Below are 18,912 nucleotides of genomic sequence, written 5' to 3'. Positions count from 1 at the left end.
ATGAATACATCTTAGACTGAACTAACAACTACATAAATAAATGTGTAGGGTATCATGCTTTCCCATCTCTTTACCGAGAGAGGAGTTGGAACAAAGCAAATTGAACCACGCTGTAGGCCTACATTGGTTGAAATATGTCATTGTTTATTTTGCTTCAGGAATAAGTTTCACAACAAACTGTTGCTCAGAAACCTTTCTTTCTCCAGTGAAAAAATATCAGTACAACAACTTGAAAACAACTTCAAGATACACATAGACCTACACTCAATGAAATGTGCATGTGTGTGCGTGTGTGTGTGGGGGGGATATGCAAAACAATCTTTGAATACTGAATATAATTTCAGACAACTGTTAATTATCTCATTCAAACATGAGAATGTAAATAGTATATTCATGATCACACAAATTCCATTTAAATGTCACTTTTCCTTCACAGAAGGGAATTGTTGAGTGTTTAAAACATAGGTTGCTCTAACCCAGTGGTAAGTGATTCTTGTCAATATGACCAGTGTTTCCACTTTTCCACAGATTTCAAAATAACAGATTTTGAAATACAACATTGGGCTTTCATATGAAGCTAAATCAAATTATCTTCAAAGTCATCGTATGGAAGAATCTGCTAGCACAATATCAATGAAAGATACAGTGACAAAGTAACCTCAAAGAGGTTGATCAAAATATACAGTAGCAGTCAAAAGTTTGGACACATTTTCCCATTATTTTAACTCCCTTAAGAAGTCATTTTGAATGCAATTCATAACAACAGAATTTACTGGTAGGAATCTGAAGACCTCATTCAATGGAGAACAAATATTTCTTCCTTCACTTACAATCTCAGATTAATTTGATCTTTGACCAACATGATCAGTTTGCTGTCCAGTTTGTAGGTCTCTACCATGGCCTCCAGGGGGCGCTGTTGACTGGACTCTTCTCTTTACTGATGCTGTGCTGGGCAGGGGAGCTCAGGTGAGGAAGGTCAGTCTCCCTCCAGTTCTTATCAGAGGATGACTGCCGGCTCTGGAAGTGGCTCAGCAGTCTTCTCTGGGACTCTGTCTCCATCTCCTCCTTGGACAGGAAGTGCACAATCTCTTGGACACACCTGGAGTGACCCTGATTGGTAGGTGCTGAGCAGGAAGAGGAGTTGATTGGCTGTCTCATCTTATTGAAAAAACTGTCATCTCCAAGATTTCAACTCCAGCTTGAAGTCAGGCAGCTGGTTGAAGAGTTCTGGACCCAGGAGAGACTTGAGCAGCTCAATGCTGCTGTTGATACGATCTCTACGTAACTTCTCCACCTGTGGCTTTCTTAGCTGCGAAAGAAACCGAGGGAAACACATTAATAACCTGATTCTGGAGTGTAACATGACTGAAGATCATTACTTTTAAGCAGTTGATGTACATCCATGACATTAGGTCTTCAATTTACCTTGTTGGTGAGAGTCAGGTGCTCCTCAGAGTAGGTTCTTGCTGAAGTGACTGTAGGAGTCATGGCTGGATCTCTGTGTTGTAGAGTTCTCTGTGTAGAGTGAATCTGATTTCTACTGGCTTCATCCCTCATATAGTCCCACATCTCCATATGAATGTGTGGGTCTTGGGCTGGTTGGAGTTTCTCACAGTCTGCAGCCAATGGGAGAGCTTGTGAGGACAATAGTCACATCTCAGGGGAGCAGGTGGAGGGCTGGGGGGGTGATGGAGAGAGACTCACAGAGCGCTGTGTGGATCTGGGAAAGTGGTGACCCTGTAAAGAGATCAGATCTGCTGCCTGATGTTGGGATCAATGACTCTGACAGAGCACACGCTCATCACCTCAACACACACGTGTGATACTGACACACCTCCTTTACATGAGATCTTACAGTGTAACCTGATCAGCTATGAAAATCTTAAAAAACTAGAGAGGGTACAATTTCTGGGGAAATTGTAGGGTGTGCTTGCTTGCGTCGGTTGCACAGGGGTCCGTTTTTGAATGACATTTTTACAACTGATTTCTGTATATTTTATATGAAAATGCATACTTATTATTTATAAAGATTAAATAGATTTAAAAGCATTTTTTTTTGCTGCTCATTTACAACTGAAATACGAGTGAAGTGTAGAATGAAATAGATGTCTTCTCATTTCCCCTGCAAGAGGCAGCCTCATCGTTGAATCAAAACGAATAAATTTGGCAGACCGGTGTAAAAATGGACCTAATCTCTATGACTTAAACGTCATTTTAAGTTTTTCCCTTCTCGTGATATTTTCAGGCATGTAGCCTACTCATTGCATTCATTCATTAATAAAGAACCCCCTTTGAAGATTATTCTACGACGTTACCCGGCAGTAGAAGATGGAATCGCGATTCAGACAGTCCCATCTGCTAACTGAAAATATGCCCCCCAAAACGTAAATAAGCTTGACATTTATTTAGTGGAAAATCGCTCATTCATAAAAAGCTCACTGGTAGCGATCATTGTCAGTAACAACGCAAAATGCGACATAGCCCTGTGTGGAGAAGCTGCCCCGGTAAATTGTACTACTACGGTACAGTACTAGTAGACTACTGCTGTGTTCGTCTTGGTAGCGATTGCGTTGGTTGAATTGGATTTAACGTTCCGTTGTACGGTTTAGGCTGAAATAAATTATTTTCATGAACAGATTGACAACGTTTAGGCTGTGGCAATGAAGTTCAGGTTAGTAGTTAGATAGACTTTTGATTTAAGTAAGGGGAGTGCCGAACATGTTCTGTCGCCGTTTGACTTCCTACAGCTGTGTAGATGTTTTTGTAGTGTCTCGCGTAGGCTACAGCGTTGCAGTGAGCAACACTGGTTTGAAACCACAGGTAATGATCATTTCACCCACAAATCGTTTACTTGTAATGTAATGTCATAATAAATCCTACAACGAAAATGTATTTGTGAGGAATGTTTATTTTAAAGATTGAAAACAGATGCATCATAGACCACTCATGATGCTAATGCTTCAGTGAAATAGTAGACTACCGTTTCCAAAAGTAGATGTGGGCCTACTTCCTTAATAATATCAGCTAATATTGTACATTACATTTCATAATTGTGTTTCACATCACAAAGTAAAATGAGTAAATAGTTATCACCCTGGCCTCTTTGCTTGTGGCGTTCCTGCAGCTGCCTTGCAGTAAAGCTATAGTTAGCCTAGCTATCCCCCAAGTTAACAGATGTGAAACGAATGTTCTGCTACAGGTAGTCACGCGTGTTTTCGTGACGTTAGTGACGTAGTGACGTTAGTAACGTCAGTGACTGTGGCTAGCAAATTAGCCACCGTTAGCTTCACTTTTCACCACAAAAACGCAATTTCTACTTAAACCATGCAACGGAACGTAAATAAAAATACAACCAACGCAATCGCTACCAAGACGAACCTTTTGACACCGCCGTTGTTTATGTAGTCCAAATATTGACTGATCCTTAGGGGGGCGAAAATATACAATAACTAGAAACGGCTGTTCCTGCGAAACAGCAGTGAGAATGCTGAAAACCTGAATGGGGATAGCTGACCATGCTAAAAAAGCTGAAAATAGTGAAAATAGTGAAGGTATTTTTGAAAGGGGCTGGAGCAGCATTCCAACAATGATTTGAAAGGATTTACCATTACTTTTAAAGGGAGAATAATTTGCACAAAAACCTTAATATTTTAAAAAGTATAAAAGTGAGAAATGAGAAAATACCCGCAAGCTGAAATGAATTTCAAAAATGTGTGAGTCACACAAAAGAGGCAGTGTGGAAGCTGAACTGCATCATCTTAACAAAGCTAAGAGCTAAAATAGCCTACAATGTGGGAGAAGCTGAAAGCTGAACTGTTAAACAGAAGAAGAAGTAGGCTAGCTAGTCATAACAAGAATATTATCGTTTTAACAGATTAAATTATAGTTGGGATAGTATTAGCAGTAGCAGATGTAGCCTATGCGTTTACTCGGCTTTCTTAGTTGGATTCAATGTGTTGATGGAATGAAACATACAGCAGTAGGGCCGATACAGGAAGACACGGCGACACTTTGTTGCAGAAGGATGATGGTGCAAGTTTTGTCCGTGGAGCATACAACGATTAATAAAAAAGAATCATGTAGACGTGTTTATTGAGTAATCGCATAACTAATTACACATGTAAACGGAGTAATCGTATTATTGGCATAAACCGACAATTGCTAGTAATCGTGTTTCTCATGGTCAAGTAAACGTACCAATCACCTGTGTGAGAGACTGAGTGGTGCGTGTCTGTCGTTACGGTGATGGTGCAGCTATGATTGCTAACGCGCTGAGGGCATAGAATAAGAGAAATGTAGCTAGAATCCACACCTCAAACAAGATAACCTAGACGCAAAACTGTACGTCCAATCCAAAATCTAAGGATATTTTCCGAGACCCAAGACTCTGCCGAAACCAGAGATATTCTTTATATGTCTGTGCAGTCAGAAATACGACTCTACCTGCAGTTTCAAAAACGTGTTCCTTTTGCTTTCCTGGTGCTTGTTTGTTTGGTTGCCACGGTGATGGCGCAGCTGTGATAGCTAACGAGCTAGGCAGAGAGAAAAACGAACATTTACCTAGCATCCACACCTCAAACAAGTTGACCTAGACGCAAAACTATACGTCCAATCCAAAATATAAGGATATTTTCCGAGACCCAAGACTCTGCCGAAACCAGAGATGTCCTTTATATGTCTGTGCGGTCAGAAATACGACTCTATCGGCAGTTTCAAAATCTTGTTCTCTAATCTAGTATGCTGAAGTAGTTACGTTTGAAAGAGGAGGAAGCTTTTTAATGATTTGAAAGGATTTACCATTACTTTTAATGGGAGAATAATTTGCACAAAAATCTTAATGTCTTAAAAAGTATAAAAGTGAGAAATACCAAAAGTCATAGCCATCATCTCCTGAAGGAGCTGAACGTTTTGATACAAAAGTTGTAGGAATCGGTTAAAGTATGCAGAACGAGTTAAAGGCCAAAAAACGGCGGAAGAACTAAGAAGTTGAAAAACAATAGTGAGAATGCTGAACAGCATTCTCACAACTAGAAACGGCTGTTCCTGCGAAACAGCAGTGAGAATGCTGAAAACCTGAATGGGGATAGCTGACCATGCTAAAAAAGCTGAAAAGTGAAAATTTAGTAGAAAGTTATAAGCTGAAGCTTCAAAGCAACCGAAAGGTATTTTTGAAAGGGTCTGGAGCAGCATTCCAACAATGATTTGAAAGGATTTACCATTACTTTTAAAGGGAGAATAATTTGCACAAAAACCTTAATATTTTAAAAAGTATAAAAGTGAGAAATGAGAAAATACCCGCAAGCTGAAATGAATTTCAAAAATGTGTGAGTGACACAAAAGAGGCAGTGTGGAAGCTGAACTGCATCATCTGCATCATCTTAACAAAGCTAAGAGCTAAAATAGCCTACAATGCGGGAGAAGCTGAAAGCTGAACTGTTAAACAGAAGAAGTAGGCTAGCTAGTCGGAACAAGAATATTATCGTTTTAACAGCTGAAATTATAGTTGGGATAGTAATAGCAGTAGCAGATGTAGCCTACCATTGAGTGCGTTTACTCGGCTTTCTTAGTAGGATTCAATGTGTTGATGGAATGAAACATACAGCAGTAGAACCGATACAGGAAGACACGGCGACACTTTGTTGCAGAAGGATGATGGTGCAAGTTTTGTCCGTGGAGCATACAACGATTAATAAAAAAGAATCATGTAGACGCGTTTATTGAGTAATCGCATAACTAATTACACATGTAAACGGAGTAATCGTATTATTGGCATAAACCGACAATTGCTAGTAATCGGGTTTCTCATGGTCAAGTAAACGTACCAATCACCTGTGTGAGAGACTGAGTGGTGCGTGTCTGTCGTTACGGTGATGGTGCAGCTATGATTGCTAACGCGCTGAGGGCAGAGAATAAGAGAAATGTAGCTAGAATCCACACCTCAAACAAGATAACCTAGACGCAAAACTGTACGTCCAATCCAAAATATAAGGATATTTTCCGAGACCCAAGACTCTGCCGAAACCAGATATATTCTTTATATGTCTGTGCAGTCAGAAATACGACTCTACCTGCAGTTTCAAAAACGTGTTCCTTCTGCTTTCCTGGTGCGTGTTTGTTTGGTTGCCACGGCGATGGAGCAGCTGTGATCGCTAACGAACTGGGCAGAGAGAATAACTAATGTAGATAGAATCCACACCTCAAACAAGTTAACCTAGACGCAAAACTGTACGTCCAATCCAAAATCTAATGATATTTTCCGAGACCCAAGACTCTGCCGAAACCAGAGATATTCTTTATATGTATGTGCAGTCAGAAATACGACTCTAACTGCAGTTTCAAAAACGTGTTCCTTTTGCTTTCCTGGTGCTTGTTTGTTTGGTTGCCACGGTGATGGCGCAGCTGTGATAGCTAACGAGCTAGGCAGAGAGAAAAACGAACATTTACCTAGCATCCACACCTCAAACAAGTTGACCTAGACGCAAAACTATACGTCCAATCCAAAATATAAGGATATTTTCCGAGACCCAAGACTCTGCCGAAATCAGAGATGTCCTTTATATGTCTATGCGGTCAGAAATACGACTCTACCGGCAGTTTCAAAATCTTGTTCCTTCTTGCTTTCTCTGACTGATTTTACTCACCTCTCCATTGAAGTTAGTGAGAGAATTTGAAAGGCTGCTCTCGCTTCAAGGCTCATAGCTGAAAATCTGTAAATGTGAGCTCTTTAATAGTTACATTGGCTGAAAGAGGACAATTTTTCCTACATTTTAAGGTATAACTTGTTTCTGTAAGTTAAACTATATGAACATTAGAGGAATTTGTTTGACAAATTAGTTGAATATCAGAAAAAGAGCAGCAAGCAGTGTGCCACTCTGCTTGCTGCTCATTCATAAAAATCAAGAAGGAGCAAACATTTTAATGTATTTCAAACTGTCATAATTCAAAATTGGCTGAACATTTGAAAAAGCTGAATCATTTGGGAATAGCTGAATGTCTTGTGAACATTTTAAAGGTTGAATGGTGTCTCTAGCTGAAAGTAAGCTGAAGTAGTTACGTTTGAAAGAGGAGGAAGCTTTTTAATGATTTGAAAGGATTTACCATTACTTTTAATGGGAGAATAATTTGCACAAAAACCTTAATGTCTTAAAAAGTATAAAAGTGAGAAATACCAAAAGTCATAGCCATCATCTCCTGAAGGAGCTGAACGTTTTGATACAAAAGTTGTAGGAATCGGTTAAAGTATGCAGAACGAGTTAAAGGCCAAAAAACGGCAGAAGAACTGAGAAGTTGAAAAACAATAGTGAGAATGCTGAACAGCATTCTCACAATAAATATTTATGTAAGAGAACAAAGGTTGTGCTCTCGCCGAAGGCTTGAGCACACCCAATGAACACATCATTGATAAAGTCACATATTATGCTATCTTGGTTAACTTATTTTGATGTTAAAAAGTTCTGTAAACCATGTGATTCAGACGGTTGCAGGTTCGATTCCCGGAATTGCACCATGACATTGTGCCCTTGGGCAAGGCACTTCACTCTACTTGTCTAGGGGGAATGTCCCTGTACTTACTATAAATCACTCTGGATAAGAGTGTCTGCTAAATGCCTGAAATGTAAATGTGAAATGCTTGGACAGATAAGATACATACCATTTATGTCATGATTTAAAATGAATCTAAGAAGCTTTTATAGTCAATATTAGTTTAGTCCATTTAAGTAAAAGTGGTCTCTAAACTCTTTAAGTTTATTTATTCTCAGGGAGATGTTAGCCATCTTGAGGTCCAGATGTAGCAGATGTGTTGAGTGTCTTGTAGTGTGAGTAGTGTGAGTAGAGAACTGCTCTGAGTTTCCCACACTGAGTCCTGTGTCCTGTGGTCAATGTACTACAAAAGAGGTTCAGGACACTGAATGGAGCTCTAGTAACGCTATTGGCTCTATGTTGTAGAATATACACAGAGCCTGACGACACAGAAGGAACACAAAAATGATATCAACTTTTTCAGTTTCAGCACACAACTGTAAAGACAAAATTATTTGGTTACGTTAATATTTTGAAACTGAAACTACTAAACACTGTAGTCTATTTAGCACAAAACAGAGTGAGCCAGAGGAACCTGAGCAAAAGTGACACCATGAAAATGCAAAGGATTTCAACATTTACCTCTCGCTCTTCTTGGAGTGTGTGTGTAATCCACCAGACAGTCTGGTGGTGGTGAGACAGGATGCTAAAGACACTGAACTGTGACTCTGCTCTCCAGAGCTTTCCCACACTTTGCTCATTGAGGAAGCTTCTACAGAACAATGGAAGTGTGCCTTGTTTAATGTTAATTCATCTCCTCACAAGCAGCCAGCTAAAGCCCTCTCGGGATTATGATAAATATGAGTCAATTAGAAAGGTGATGCACACCAATATTTTGGCATGTGAACTAGGTTGAAACATACACTTTAATTGATGGGCGCTTCTTGTCAACAAGCATATTCACGGCTCCATTTTGAAAAGACAACCTTCTGAATTTTTTCAGTTAAAAATAAATAGTATAAGATAAATAGTGTGGGATGCATTGTCCATCCCATGTTGGAGATTTAGTTATAGGACAATTAAACATCAAACTGTAACATTGTAAATAATTCAGTACACATGGATAATCACTTCAGGACTATTAATTTAGTATATTTAACGAAGTTAAGATGATAAGGATGGCAGAACCTACAAGACATTGTGGAATTTTGTCAACAAAATTCCTTTCCCCATGACCCCTAGGGTTTAGGTCTGAATCTATAATCCCATAGAGGGTCTGTGAGTGAGTTTTCCTCAGTTTCCCACACTCTATTCATTCATTGTCATCAATGAGGGAACAAAAGAAGTGTGTCTTATTACGCATCACATTCACCATGGGACTAAGACTAGACTGTCTAGTCTTAGTCTAGTCAGTGATGGGTAGTCTAGTCTATGAGAAAGACAATTCAACTAATGACACACGAATGTAAGCTTTAGTGTTTTGTTATTTTTCTCATGAAGGTAGAGAAGCATAAAAAGGACTGGTAAAACAGAGAAGGTTTTGAACTGCAGTCTGTCTATATTTCATTTGACAAGACTTCTTAGTTTGATAGAGTGTTTGTTATGTTGATGTTAGTTGCATCACTGTGGTGCATTCCAGGGATGTTATATTTGCAATATTTGTCAAACACAATTTAGTTTTGCACTCGTTAACACTTTCGGAAGACTACCCCAAGAAAAACACCTCTCTCTGGTAAAATAATCCATCATATCGATCACCCTGTGTGTTAAATGTATGAAGGAATGACTGGAACAGGTAAAGCCATGATGATATTGGATTCCTAAACTGTAGCCTATTTAAAGATGTTGAGCGTGTGCTCTGTCAGTCATTGATCCCAACATCAGGCAGCAGATCTGATCTCTTTACAGGGTCACCACTTTCCCAGATCCACACAGCGCTCTGTGAGTCTCTCTCCATCACCCCCCCAGCCCTCCACCTGCTCCCCTGAGATGTGACTATTGTCCTCCCAAGCTCTCCCATTGGCTGCAGACTGTGAGAAACTTCAACCAGCCCAAGACTCACACATTCATATGGAGATGTGGGACTATATATAGGAGGGATGAAGCCAGTAGAAGCCAGATTCACTCTACACAGAGAACTCTACAACACAGAGATCCAGCCATGACTCCTACAGTCACTTCAGCAAGAACCTACTCTGAGGAGCACCTGACTCTCACCAACAAGGTAAATTGAAGACCCAATGTCACAGACTTACATCAACTGCTAAATAGTAATGATCTTTATTCATGTTACACTCCAGAATCAGGTTATTAATGTGTTTCCTCTCTTTCTTTTGCAGCTTAGAAAGCCACAGGTGGAGAAGTTACGTAGAGATCGTATCAACAGCAGCATTGAGCAGCTCAAGTCTCTCCTGGGTCCAGAACTCTTCAACCAGCAGCCTGACTCCAAGCTGGAGAAAGCTGACATCCTGGAGATGACAGTTTCTTTATTGAGCCGCCTGCAGCCAATCAGCTCCTCTTCCTGCTCTGCATCTGCCAATCAAGGTCACTCCAGGTGTGTCCAAGAGATGATACACTTCCTGTCCAAGGAGGAGATGGAGACAGAGTCCCAGAGAAGACTGCTAAGCCACTTCCAGAGCCTGCAGTCATCCTCTGATAAGAACAGGAGGGAGACTGACCTGCCTCGGCTGAGCTCCCCAGCCCAGCACAGCATCAGTAAAGAGAAGAGTCCAGTCAACAGCGCCCCCTGGAGGCCCTGGTAGAGACCTAAAGATCGGATGTCCTCTGCTTCAGTGGATCATGTTGGTCTGAATGAGTTTCATCCTCAATCTTTGCTTCGAGGTTGTAAATGCTTTTACTGACTTATATTCAATATTTGAATATGTTCTAGATGTCCTTGTATTGCAAATGAGGGATTCTGATGTGTCATTTAAACATCACTTTAATTTCTCTGAAATGTTTTTTTCTATGTAGCCTCCAGTAGGAGAAATTACAGTCTTTGTATTTATTACAAAGTGAATATGCTGTATGTCTGTTCCCTGTAGGAATGTTTCATAATGTTTGCTGCCTTGTTGAGAGACGTTTATGCTTATGCCAAATAAGCTTGTGTATTTCATACAAATATTATTATTGTAAGAAATGCACATCCGATCAGATATTTTCACGTTCTCTGCTTACAAACTATGTCTGTGTTTTAGACAGACAAAATGTATTCATCTCTGTTTAGAGATTGTAAAAAATACATGGATGCTCGTTATACACTCTGTGAGTGAATCAGCATCTGGCCCCTTCAGTGAAGGCCCTGTTTTGTTTAAAAAACTGGATTTACAAATGGAATGTATTCGTCCTGAAAAATCAATTCAATGCGAATAAAAACAATCACAGAATATTTGTTTGCTGACTTCATTGATCGTTTATAGTTTGTACACATAATCTGTTTGGTCCAGAATACCCTTTGTAGCCTACTTGAACAGTTAGAAATATGATAAAAGAAATGGTTCGGAATCCGTAAAAATCTATCACCTAACCAAAGTGTGTTGATGCGTAGCCTACAGTAAATAATACACAAGCCATCATATGTTATCTCATCTTTGTCATAGTTATGTTATGATTAATCTCTAAATGGCAATGAAGCCTGTGCATGATGTCTAAATAAAACATACAACCTCACTGATGGTGTAGGTTAAGCACACATCGAAGGATAGCCTATCACAATCAACAGTCAACAACGACGAGTAGTCAATCAATAAAGTTCTAGTTTCTATCAATAGCCCAAAACACTAAAAGACCTAAGTTGATGATGGGCGTAACGACATATATAGGCTTTTATTTTATCATATTACCTAACTTTGGCCTCGCATTTAATAATGTTGTTGGGCTTGTTGGTGCTCTTTCCAATCTTCACTTTTATGGTGAAAACATTGGGTTTGTAGCAAGGTGCAGTTAATTTAATATTCGACATTCAACATTCGTCTCACATTCGGGAAACGCTAGTTTGCAGCGTCGTGTTAGGGACCGTGTTTAAACTACCCATAACATTTTTTTGACACAATTTTGAAAAAGTAATTAAGATTTGCGAGGATTTAGCTATTTTCAGAGATTAGCGATTTTCTATCATTGTATTTAAAAACGTAATAGAAAAATTAAAGGCTGTGGAAGTATACTAGACATTGTTAGAATACTCTGGTGTCCCTTTGAGGTTTTATATTCATAAAAATATTATAAAAGTAATAATTTTTCAAAATGGTGTTGGTAGTTTTCACCCGGTCCCTACGCGTCTTAAGACGCTCGACATTCAGGGACAAATGTCGAATGTCGAATATGAAACTAACTTCACCTCGGTGTGTTTTGTTTCGTTTTCACATTGCCATATTCAAATAATCGAGGCTTGCATGAGGGAATATGGTAGTCGCTCCGTAATACTGTAAATCCAAAACCAATCTGTTAATTTAGTCACTATATCAACTAGAGTTTAACCCTCGTGCTGCCTTCGGGTCACATGACCCAAAGGTTCATAATGAACCATCGTTGTGTTTACCCAATTTTACCCAATACAAAAACAAATTAAAATAATTTTCTTTTAACCTTTGCAATGTGGGGGGTCTGAGACAGCCTAGCTGTTAAAAGAAAATGCTTCACTTTGTCTTTGTATGCAGTAAATCTGTCGCAATACGACGGTGGGTCACAATGACTGATGGGTCAGAATGACCCGAAGATAACACAAGGGTTAAGGTGATTTTTTTTTATTGACCTCTTTACAAAATGACACCGTAAACGTGATGTTTCTTGATTGCAAGGGTTTCGATTGGTTCATCATAGGTAGTTTATCTGACTAGTGGTGTTATTATTAGTTGAAGTATCATTATCTACTTTTAAAATTGACATTTTGATGAACCCAGCGATGTGTTCTCTACAAAACCATCAAGTTGTGAGTATATGTGATAGAATGGAGGAAATTAGGTTAGATTTGCTTTACAAATGTATTTTACTTCAAACATAAAACAACATAACACGTAATTCCCTTTGTGTTCATACAATACAGCACAATAAACAACTTAAGAATCTGTATCATCATACATAACTCATCCTTTTCAAAATGAAGGCAGGGGTGTGAATGCTCTTGCAACCTTTTACTGAGGCAGTATTTCTAATATTCGAATTCATACCTGAAAGCACTCGGTCAACATTTTCACAGAAAGAATAGAGCAGTTTAATAGCTGCTTATAAAAATGCACACAATGCATTAAAAAGGCATCAGCAGCTTTACATGAAGTGCAAAACTTCTAAAAAAGGGCACAGACCTATTGTACGTGTTATGGTCTGGTTAGATATACAGGGAGGCCAACACTTGGGTGGAAACACTCCACAGGATATCTTCCAGCACCAGAACAACAACAACTGGAGCTATATATGTACATGGATAGTGCAATAGGCAGGGTAGGGTCTGTGACAGCAACTGTCGGAAGAAGCGACAGATCCGCCAGTCACATGGCCTAAATTATAGACTCTCATCATCTGGTTGAAAAACAGAGTCACAATTATCCTCAGAACTTTGAACTCTGCTTCCGGGCTTTTTCTCCAGGTCACTGTTGGAGGCACAGGGGAGCCAGGTCGTCCTCTGAGCCAGGGAAGAGACGCAGGATGTCCCTGGAACACTTGGAGTAGCCGTTGTGGGACAACAAGGCCTTCCTTAGAGTGAAGAATGAGGCCGTCTTCTCCAAGAGGTCGGAGGTAGGGATCCCGTTCTGGAGATGTTCTGCCAGAATGGCCTTCAGCTTCTCCACTCCAATGCTGCACCTCCTCTCCAGCATGTTGAGTTTACACCTGATAGAAACAAGACAACTGTCAACACCTCTTCACTCACACCCAACTTCCTGTTGTCTCTGACAGCATCTCTGTCTAGGACAGGAGGATGTCGTTAAACTGAACTTACCTGAGGTGCACCTGGGGCTGCTGCTCCTTCAAGCTGTCCTGAAGAGTGATGTCCAGGTAGGCTGACATTTTCTGATTTTGGTCTGAGTTGGCAGCTTTTCTAGAAATGAGTCAAAATTGTACTTTTGGTGTCCTACGTCAAAAGTTGTTCAGAGGATTAGAGTTGAAGTGACCGCTTGCTGCACTCAGTTGATGTTGCTTGCCTTGTGGATGTTCAGAGGACCTTCACTAGAGAGCTCTCCATCTCCTCTCTGTATTTATGCTCATCCCGCTCCATGTGTCAAGATCTTCAGCCAATCAGAGGGCTCTAATCTAGGGACAATAGTCTGTGGGAATAGAATGACAGGTGGGAAGTTGCTCCCCAAGCCATATGGTAATAAGGTCTGTCAGGCTAATTCCTGGGAAATATCTGTGCTAGGACTAAGTTCGTACCATATAGTAATGCTTTACAGTGAAATAGTCCAAACCCACACACTGATGTGTTCATGTGATTCATATTCTGGACCTGTAGAAAGCAAAAAAGATATATTTACGACAATTAACAAAAACATTGCAGTGGGGGTCACACTGCCTCCTAGCCCAGCCTGAATCCTGCATGGGAACAGTCTGAAGGCTTTGTGGGAACAGACACACTTCTATTGTCTGGGGGGTTGAGCAGGCTGCATACAGAAGTGTGGGAAGCCGTGTGTCCCTGTGGCTCCCAGCCCCAGAGAGAGGAGGGCGTGTGACTGGGGCACGCTCAGCCTTGTGCAGGGAGCCAGCTGTGGAAGCTGAAGGCAAGGAAGTGTGCTGCCTGGGGCTGCAGGATCCACAGGAGGAAACCAGCACCAGCTCACAGCTGCACAGCCCAGCAGAAGCACAGTACCTGGAAGCCCAAGGCAGTTCAATACAGGGAGCTCATACGTATATACTCAATACAATCTCGAATGTGAGTGGATATAAGAGAGAAACAGACTTAAAACCTTTTAAGGAGTGAGTTATTTTTCCAAAACGGAAGCTAGCTAGTTTTAGTCAGCTTCCGTTACCTAGCAACCTAGCATACTTGTAGCAATGCTACTACCTGCTAGTGTTACTTGTTAGCCTCCTAATTGTAAATTTTGAAGCCATACTATAGCGTTTGTCATATAGTTTTTGTCTATCGGAAAATAGTCGGTTGGAATGTTCAGAATCACATATGTGTGACGCTACTCCTTAACGGGTTAATATTCACAGCAAAAAACACACATTTATGTATTTTCATTAAAAGTGGTGAATAAAATTGAATAAGATATTCTGTATTGGTATATCTTCTAATGCACCATGAAGGTAAAAACAAAAATATATTAAAGGGATATCAAGAGGATCAAATATTTGTGACTGAGGATTAGGTAACACTGTAAGATCTCATGTAAAAGAGCTGAGCCAGTATCACACGTGTGTGTTGAGATGATGAGCGTGTGCTCTGTCAGAGTCATTGATCCCAACATCAGGCAGCAGATCTGATCTCTTTACAGGGTCACCACTTTCCCAGATCCACACAGCGCTCTGTGAGTCTCTCTCCATCACCCCCCCAGCCCTCCACCTGCTCCCCTGAGATGTGACTATTGTCCTCCCAAGCTCTCCCATTGGCTGCAGACTGTGAGAAACTTCAACCAGCCCAAGACTCACACATTCATATGGAGATGTGGGACTATATATAGGAGGGATGAAGCCAGTAGAAGCCAGATTCACTCTACACAGAGAACTCTACAACACAGAGATCCAGCCATGACTCCTACAGTCACTTCAGCAAGAACCTACTCTGAGGAGCACCTGACTCTCACCAACAAGGTAAATTGAAGACCTAATGTCATGGATGTACATCAACTGCTTAAAAGTAATGATCTTCAGTCATGTTACACTCCAGAATCAGGTTATTAATGTGTTTCCCTCGGTTTCTTTCGCAGCTAAGAAAGCCACAGGTGGAGAAGTTACGTAGAGATCGTATCAACAGCAGCATTGAGCTGCTCAAGTCTCTCCTGGGTCCAGAACTCTTCAACCAGCAGCCTGACTCCAAGCTGGAGAAAGCTGACATTCTGGAGATGACAGTTTCTTTATTGAGCTGCCTGCAGCCAATCAGCTCCTCTTCCTGCTCTGCATCTGCCAATCAGGGTCAGTCCAGGTGTGTCAAAGAGATGCACAGGTGCACTTCCTGTCCAAGGAGGAGATGGAGACAGAGTCGCAGAGAAGACTGCTGAGCCACTTCCAGAGCCAGCAGTCATCCTCTGATAAGAACAGGAGGGAGACTGACCTGCCTCAGCTGAACTCCCCAGCCCAGCACAGCATCAGTAAAGAGAAGAGTCCAGTCAACAGCGCCCCCTGGAGGCCCTGGTAGAGACCTACAGACTGCATCTCTACTCCCAGAGATTAACATTGGCTAAAACATTATTGACAAGTGAAGATGATGTTCTGTATGAACAGAAAGATTGCCGATTTTGTTATTGATCGTTACAATCTGAAGCTTTTATGGTTACCCAAACTGGGCATTATTCATTGAATCTCTCTGAGATTTCCTCTGATCTGTTCAAAGGTCAGCAAATCTCTTCAGGATATTCCTGAATTTCACACTACATTTTTGTAGTATTGATTTTGATGTGCATCTCTGTGAAGTTTGCACCAGTTTGTTTCTATGTAAACTTACAGTAAGTGATACATTATCACTGTTCCTTCATGAGGATTATTTACCCAAAATGGGTATCAATGTTATCATCTTTCTGTGATTATTGTTAAATGATCTGTTTCAGGATCAATATATTTACTCAGACTATGAATAACTTTGAAATATTTCTATTGAGGAATATCAAGTTTTCTTCTGTTCATGTTGGACAGATCTTTGTCTTTCAAAAAGATAGTTGTTTAATATGTTTACTCTACTCTGTTAGAGTACAGTAGCTACCAAGCATATATTTTAATATGCATGGTGAAAGGAGAACATTATTTTCTCTGTAAACTTACTGTTTATGCTAGACAGATCATTTTCCTTTTGTAAAGACAGACCTTCAATATATATCCTCTACTCTGTTAGAGTACTTATTATGCATATATTTTATGTGTGAAGAAAGGAAAACATTATTTTCTCTGCAAACTAACTGTTTATGTTAAATAGTTCTGTGTCTTTTGTAAAGACAGATGTTCAATATATATCCTCTACTCTGTTAGAGTACCTTGTGTCTTGGAGACGTGTCCAAGTTATGTTGTGATGTTTAATCACTGTTTGCCTCATGTTGAGGTATCTATGATGATGTGACTCTCTGAGTCAATTTGAATAAATACAATCAACTGAATCTTTCTGGTCCTTGTGCAAAACTCTATTACTATTACAAAGATTTTAGGTTCACCTTTTGCTGGTCAAAAACGAATATACAGTACAATCAATAATGCAAGCCTGAAGACCTTGTATTTTCAAGTGCTAGTTAAATGAATATACCACCAAGATACATTCACACAAAAAGAAATATAGCACTGATTTGATGATAATATTCAAATGCTTCAATAAAGTTACAATATTTGTGGTTAAAAAAAAGATGAACAGGATCACACATTCTTGTGAAAAAATATTGATCTTTTATAGATCTAAACTGCTTCAGTGTGATACATCTTTATGACTTCATAGCTATTTTACTCTATAAGTTGAAGCTTTTTCAAATAAATATCAACAGCCTTTTATCAGTACTCACAGATACAGCTCAAAAACGGTTTCATAGTATTGTACTCCAGATTGTACAGAGGGGTCACCCTTCATATCTTATGAGATGTGCAATAAGACACACTTCTATTTTTCCTTAATTGAAAGCAGGGTGTGGGAAACTGAGGAAAACTCACTCACAGACCCCCTATGGGACAATAGATACAGACCCCAGTCCTGGAGGTTAGAGGTCAGAGAGAAGGAGAGGGGGGAGTCTCCATTCTAGACCTTCTTTTACATTCAATACATTTACATTTACATTTAGTCATTTAGCAGACGCTCTTATCCAGAGCGACTTACAGTAAATACAGGGACATACCCCCGAGGCAAGTAGGGTGAAGTGCCTTGCCCAAGGACACAACGTCAGTTGGCATGACCGGGAATCGAACTGGCAACCTTCGGATTACTAGCCCGATTCCCTCACCGTTCAGCCACCTGACTCCCAAAACAAAACTATTTAGCACTTCAGGGTTGGACAACAATCTGATTTTGATGAATACAACGAAACACTTAATTTAGAACATTTACGTAAAACATATACATTCTGTGTGAAGTAGTTTTTATGTAATATATTTTAATCTATGTGTTTTCCTAATCAAACATGTTATTTTAGTGGAATTTCTCTGTTTTAAGCTTGTAGCACCATCTAGGCTACAAGATAAACAACTCTGTAGGTATTTGATTGTTACACAATCAGGTGCTTGTTCATAATAGCAGGAACAGTCACCTTAATAAGTTGAGATGTAAACAAACATCAACAAAGTTACCTTATCCTCACATATCACTATTTAGCTCATTCTATACAAATGTATTTACCTCCTGCAGCTCAGCCAGGGATGGGGTCATTGGTAACTGCTTGGATGGAGATGAATTAGCATTGAACAAGGCACACGTGTATTGTTCTGTATAAGATCCCTCAATGAGCAGAGTGTGGGAAAGCTCTGGAGAGCAGAGTCACAGTTCAGTGTCTTTAGCATCCTCAGTCTCACCACTACCAGACTGTCTCTATGGGGAATTGGCACACTTTAGGAGGAGGAATAACAATTATCCTTCAAAGGAATTTCAGGCTGATGTCATCTGTCAGCCAAGAATGTCATACATTTACACAAGAAGAGTGTTCCTATTTAACTAACACCAAAAATTGTGTGACCAAATTGAGAATATACACCTGATAGTATATTACTTTTTGGCTGTTTTATGATATTCTTCTTTTTTTTTATCACTCTAACTTTATTAATGCTTGTTGTGGAGATTGTCCCACAGTATTAGCCAGTAGTTTTCTTTACCTCCAGATGGCCAGATGGTCTGTGACGTCAGGCTCTGTCTATTCTACAAGACAGAGCCGATAGCGTCACTAGAGCTCCATTCAGTGTCCTGAACCTCTTTTGTAGTACATTGACCACAGGACACAGGACTCAGTGTGGGAAACTCAGAGCAGTTCTCTACTCACACTAGGCACACTACAAGACGCTCAACACATCTGCTACATCTGGACCTCAAGATGGCTAACATCTCCCTGAAAATAAACAAACTTAAAGTGTTTAAAGACCACTTTTACTGAAATGGACTAAACTAAAAACTAATTTTAAAAAGTATGTACCTGATATTGACTACATGAGCTTCTTAGATTTATTAAGAGTTATGAGTTATGGCAGTAAATTCAGAATGTAAACAAATCAACTGTCTCACATGCTTTTAAGAACTATTTACGATTATGATGAACTCACCATCATTTAAAAAAATAATTACTTGAAAAA

General features: G+C 39.9%; 3 pseudogenes; 2 read left to right on the top strand and 1 right to left on the bottom strand.

Moving 5' to 3' along the window:
• Nucleotides 1-336: 336 nt before the first annotated feature.
• Nucleotides 337-1,550, bottom strand: LOC134027830 (transcription factor HES-5-like; annotated as a pseudogene).
• An 8,070-nt stretch (nucleotides 1,551-9,620) lies between these two features.
• Nucleotides 9,621-10,881, top strand: LOC134027777 (transcription factor HES-5-like; annotated as a pseudogene).
• Nucleotides 10,882-15,136: 4,255 nt separating this feature from the next.
• On the top strand, nucleotides 15,137-15,842 carry LOC134027656 (transcription factor HES-5-like; annotated as a pseudogene).
• Nucleotides 15,843-18,912: the final 3,070 nt, after the last annotated feature.

The sequence above is a fragment of the Osmerus eperlanus genome, chromosome 1 (genome assembly GCF_963692335.1).
Source record: "Osmerus eperlanus chromosome 1, fOsmEpe2.1, whole genome shotgun sequence".
Taxonomy (NCBI): Eukaryota; Metazoa; Chordata; class Actinopteri; order Osmeriformes; family Osmeridae; genus Osmerus; species Osmerus eperlanus.
Note: the sequence above shows the minus strand (reverse complement) of the source record. Positions and strands in the feature narration are given on the sequence as shown.